The sequence below is a fragment of the Delphinus delphis genome, chromosome 19 (genome assembly GCF_949987515.2).
Source record: "Delphinus delphis chromosome 19, mDelDel1.2, whole genome shotgun sequence".
Taxonomy (NCBI): domain Eukaryota; kingdom Metazoa; phylum Chordata; class Mammalia; order Artiodactyla; family Delphinidae; genus Delphinus; species Delphinus delphis.
The window spans coordinates 21,025,411-21,030,664 of NC_082701.1; positions in this window are offsets into that span (position 1 = coordinate 21,025,411).

Genomic DNA, 5,254 nt, shown 5'->3' on the forward strand with positions numbered 1-5,254 from the left:
GAGGAGGGGAATGTAGGAGTGAGAGAGGGAGGAGTTTAAGGGAAGAAGAAATGAGGGTGGAGTTAGAGGTTCTGGGAAACTAAGGTACTTGTGGAGACAGGAGCAAGGGGTACTTCGGGCTTCCCCTTCTTGGTGACACACCTCATTTCCAGCACCATTGTTGCTTAGGAAACACCAGGATGAGCTTGCAGCTCAGACATTCCACCCAGAGTAATCATTCTCTCAAGGAAGGGCAGTCTTGCTAGTGGGAAGAGTTTTATCCTCAGGCCTGGGGTTGAATTCCCAACATTGCCATTTTCATTGTGCCATTGATAGTAGTAGTTCCAAGAGACAGCTGGGGGAGCTTTAGCTCCTCCATAAGTCTCCATTAACTCCTCCATTCTTTAATGTGACATCTTCTCAATCTTAAGTGCTTCACTTCAAATACAGCTTCAAGACAAGTTGCCTTGTCTCTGGAGCGTCCTGGGCAAGTTAATAAATGTTTCTAAGTCTCAGATTCCCCATCTCTAAATTAAGAATGGGGACTTTCCTGGTGGCGCAAGTGGTTAAGAATCCGCCCGCCAATGCAGGGGACACGGGTTCGAGCCCTGGCCCGGGAAGATCCCACATCCCGCGGAGCAACTAAGCCTGTGCGCCACAACTACTGAGCCTCCGCTCTAAAGCCCGCAAACCGCAATTACCGAGCCCGCGAGCCACAACTACTGAAGCCCGCGCGCCTAGAGCTTGTGCTCCGCAACAAGAGAAGCCACCACAATGAGAAGCCCACGCACCGCAATGAAGAGTAGCCCCCACTTGCCGCAATTAGAGAAAACCCGCGTGCAGCAACAAAGACCCAACGCAGCCAAAAATAAATAAATAAATTTTAAAAATAAATAAAATAAGAATGAGACCTACAGCATAGGGCTGTCATGGACGTTCAATGAAATGATCTGTGTAACACACTTAGCCCAGTACCTGGCATACAGTTGGTACTTAATACATATTTATTACTTCCTTTCCTTGGAAAAAGGAGTAGTGAGGTAAAGATAGAATCTGAGACAAAACACATCCATGGAACCCAGGCTTGGATCATACCTCACCCTCCCTTTTTCTATCACCCCCAGAGAAAAAATTAATTCAGACTTTAACCCTCCTACTTAATTCTCCTGAAATTCTCCCCAAGACATCAAAGCTTTTGGTGGGTTAGGGAAAGCTGGCTGGTCTTTCAGAGAACAGAAAAAGGATCTAGGAGGGCTGGGAATGAGTCTCTCCCAGGCACAGGGCTTGCTGCCTGGGGCTGGGGCATTCCCAGCGTTTCTGTCCTGGGTCTGCATCACCTGGGCAGGCAGGTTGTTTTCCTGGGGCAGTGGTTCGTTCCGTGAGAAAGGAGCGGGGAAGGAAGGCACTTCCTTCCTACTGAAGGCTGACCTGGTTTCCAGCAAGGACCCACCCCAGTCAGTCAGTCAGTCAAGCAGTCAGCCCAAGATTTAGGCCACCCAGGATTTGCACAGGGTGTTGCCTTGTTACCCAGAGCACCCTACTGATGAGGAAAATAGGTCTTGGATCAAACACACACATCCACACACATTCTTGCCATTCACACTTACACACTCACACATGCAGTCTCTCGTTCATGATCCTATGATCACACTCTGGCCAGAGCTTGGAGCTCTCACTCTCTTCTCTTCCTCTACCCTATCTCTGCTGTCCTCCCCAGACCAAAGAAATTCAAGAGAATTTAACACATAGTTGGAAACATATATACACACACAGGATTCCACCCGGCCCCTAAATGGTGAGGTCAGTCTAGGATCCCAGACTCTGAGGAATCGGAGCAGAAGTGTGGGCAACATGGAGCCAGGTGTGCTCTGCTGTGCTGGGTCTTGGATATGCATCCATTCCCCATGGTTCTACCTGGGCACTGTTGATTAAGGGTCCAAGTTGTTCTTGGGCTGAATTTCGCTATGGGAGATACGGTGCGTGAGCATGCACAGGTGTGTGTGTGTGTGTGTGTGTGTGTGTGTGTGTGTGTATAGAAGTGAACTGGAATGTCCAGCTGGCAGGAGGGGTGGGAGGCCATGTTGAGATACACCTGTTGTCTTAGGTCAAGGTTGAGGTCATAGAGAGGCCAAAGCTAGATTCTATTCCAGGTCCCCAAAGGCCAGACAACCCAGCCTTTTCTCCCTCCATTTGGTGGCTCTTAGTCCCATAGTCTCTGTCCTTCTCCCAGCAGCTGTTGACAGAGAGAGGAGCAGGATGGATAGATAGAAGCTTCTGGAGCCAAGGGAGAGTCCTGCCTCGTCATTATTCTGTATCCTTCTCTCCAGTTGTAGAAGGAAGATCCCAAAGTTACTTCTTTGCCAGGGAGCAAAGGAGGGGCCCTATAAGAAGTGCAGAGGAAGGAGGACGCAGAAGTAACCCCCCTCCTTTGCCTCCTCCCTCCCAGCCTCCGCCTTCGTACCTCACACAGACTGCAAAACAACCCAGCTTCTTGCCAAGAGTCAGGCTGACTGCATTTCAGCTCTGGCTGCCTCTGCTTCCTCCTCCCTCTCACTGGCTGTAAACTCAGGGAGGGAGTCTTGACCCCTGCCCTCCCCGAGTAGGGATAAACACCAGCAAGTAGAACAAGGGGTGGGCAGGGTGACCACAGCAGCAAGAAGAACTGTAGCTGCCTAACAGGGCAACGAAAGGGAGTGTGCTGACGGGGGTGCTGGGCTGGTGGGGAGCTAGAGGTCAGACCAAGGTCCCTGATTTTGAGTCTAGCCCTGGCAGGTCCCTGGGCTCGGGCTCTGGCCCTGGCCCTGGCTCTGATGGAGACTCAGGAAGGGTGCAGAGAGCATGCAGTGCCGGACATGGCAGTTCACCTCCCAGTTTTCCCTCCAGAGCCCAGCAGGAGGAGGGAGAGGGGGTGGAGGCTGAGTTCAGAACCAAGTTTTCCTGAAAAGCCTCTTTCCTTGTTTGTCCTAGCCCCTCCCAGGTCCTCCCACGCTCTGCTGCAGCTTCCCAGCTCTGGGCCAAGGGGCCAGGGCAGGCCAGGGAAGAGCCCACTGCCCTCACTCTCCCACTGTTCTTGGGGGCAAGGAAACAAAGCTAAAGCCCAGGCCGTTCTAGGGAGCCCATCTGTCTTCCCCTGGGAGTCAGAGGGCCAGCGAGTGGTCAGGCCAGCTGCCCAGCCGCCTCCCCTTCAGTCATCTTCACAGTCCTCTCTGCTTACTTCCTCACCACCCAGCTTACTCCTTCCTTGGTGTCCACACGCCTCCTTTTCTTTACTTTTTCGGTAGCTGTTTCCAGGCATCCATCAATGCTGTCCCAGGAGCTATCTGTGAACAAGTGGAGAAGGGCTTCCTGTGTGGGAAAAAAAAAAAGACAAAAAAAAAACCCTCCCTAGGAGCAGTGGGACTGAGGAGGGACTAGCAGGAAGCAGCAGGTGGCCCAGGTTCACTTGGCTGCTTCAAGAAGAGGCTTGCAGCTCTCCCCGCAAGCCAAGTCCTCAAACAGGATAGACCTCGGGAAATACCTGGCATCCCAGTGGTTAGGACTCCCAGCTCTCACTGCCGAAGGCCCGGGTTCAATCCCTGGTTGGGGAATCCCACAAGCCACACAGCGAGGCCAAAAAAAAAAAAACCCCAAAACAGGATAGACCTTGACTGGAGACCCCTTTTCGCCAATGGGGCAGAGTTGCTCCTCTGAAGGGAGATGCGGGCTGTTTCTAACCCCTATTCAGCGTTTCATTTCCATGTCTGCCCACCTCCTTGATGGTGGTCAAATGAAACTAGCAATGGATGCCTGACCTTGGGCCAATCACTTCTTCTAAGACTCATTTTCCTCGTCAGTAAGGGAGAGAGGGTTAAGATGGTCTTTGTGTTCCCTTCCGTGGAATCCACGCTACCCTGAAGCACTGAGGGTGGGGAGGGGGGTGTCACTCTGCCCCCAAGCCCTGCCTCACCTCTGGCCCCTTTAGAACTTCAAAGCACTTTCACCACAAAGCTCTCCTCCCTTGTCCTTTTTATTTCCTAGACAAAGGGAAATGACTCACCCCGAAGTCACCTTCAGTGGGTGGGGTGGTGTCATACACGAAAACAGGGAGTCCCCAGGGACATCCTCACCACGCCCCCCCCTCCCCCCCCCCCGCCATGGCAACTCGTTTCCCTAGGGGAGTAGAATGGAACAGGGGCCACATTTCCTTTCCATCTCAGGACTTGGCTCTGCAGCAGAAGTTCAGCTTAAGCTCCTGACCGAGGGGATATTCCTACTTGTCATCTCTCTGGTGTCACCAGTAACCTCAAGGCGAAGTCAGTCCTGCAATCACGTGAAGCGCTCACGTTTGCAAGGTTTGCAGAAAGGGGTTGTTAGCTTTGATCTCCCAGGGAGCGGCCAAGCTTGCCAGCCGCTCCCCAGGAATTCACATGCCTCTGCCATACAGGCTTTCCAAACACGCCACCCTGACTCTCAGCGCACTCCACCCCACAAGGCTCTCAGCTCCTCCCCGGTTCCAGCAGGAGCTTTTGCGAGGCAGAAACGGGGAAATATACGCAGTCCGCCCACTTTGCCAATGGACTACATATCCCGACAGCCTTGGCTTTACGCAGGCGCACGGAACTCAACGTGCCTGCTGCTGGAAAAGTGTGTCACTGGGGCACGAGGCGCTCCCTGGGATCACATGGTACCTGCTCCAGTGCCGCGTGCGGCCCGGGAACCCTGGGTTGCTGGCGCCTGCGCAGAGCCCTCTGTCCCAGAGAAAAAGGCTGGGGCAAAAGGCCGTTGAGATTGGCAGAGTGAAATACTGCTGCCGAGGGAACGTAGCAGGGCACACGTCTCGCTTCTTTGCGCCTGGGTGCCCCGTTTCTCCCATCACGTACTTACTTCCTGACTGCAACCTCTCTCCCTCTGGGACTTTTGCACCGGGAGCTCCAGATTCCCTACCCTGCAGCGCTGCGGAGCCTTCAGGCAGTGGCACCCCGGGCACTGCAGAGACCCGACCCTCCTTGCTACCTTCTAGCCAGAACTACTGCAGGCTGATTCCCTCCGCCCCCTTCCCCCACACTCTCTTGCTTTTCCCATGCAAAGCCGACCTCCGTTGCCTCAGCGTCCTACCCTTCTGCAGGGCTGCAGTCGGCCACCCCAAGACCTTGCTGCAGGGTGCCTAGGATCCTTATCGTGAGCCGCGGGGTCCACTCCCCGTCCTCGGTCAGTTCCCAGGGGGCGACAGCGGCAATTGTAATCTCCAGTTTGTGTCAAGGTCCAGTTTGAATGACCGCTGTCAGCTGGTGAAGAC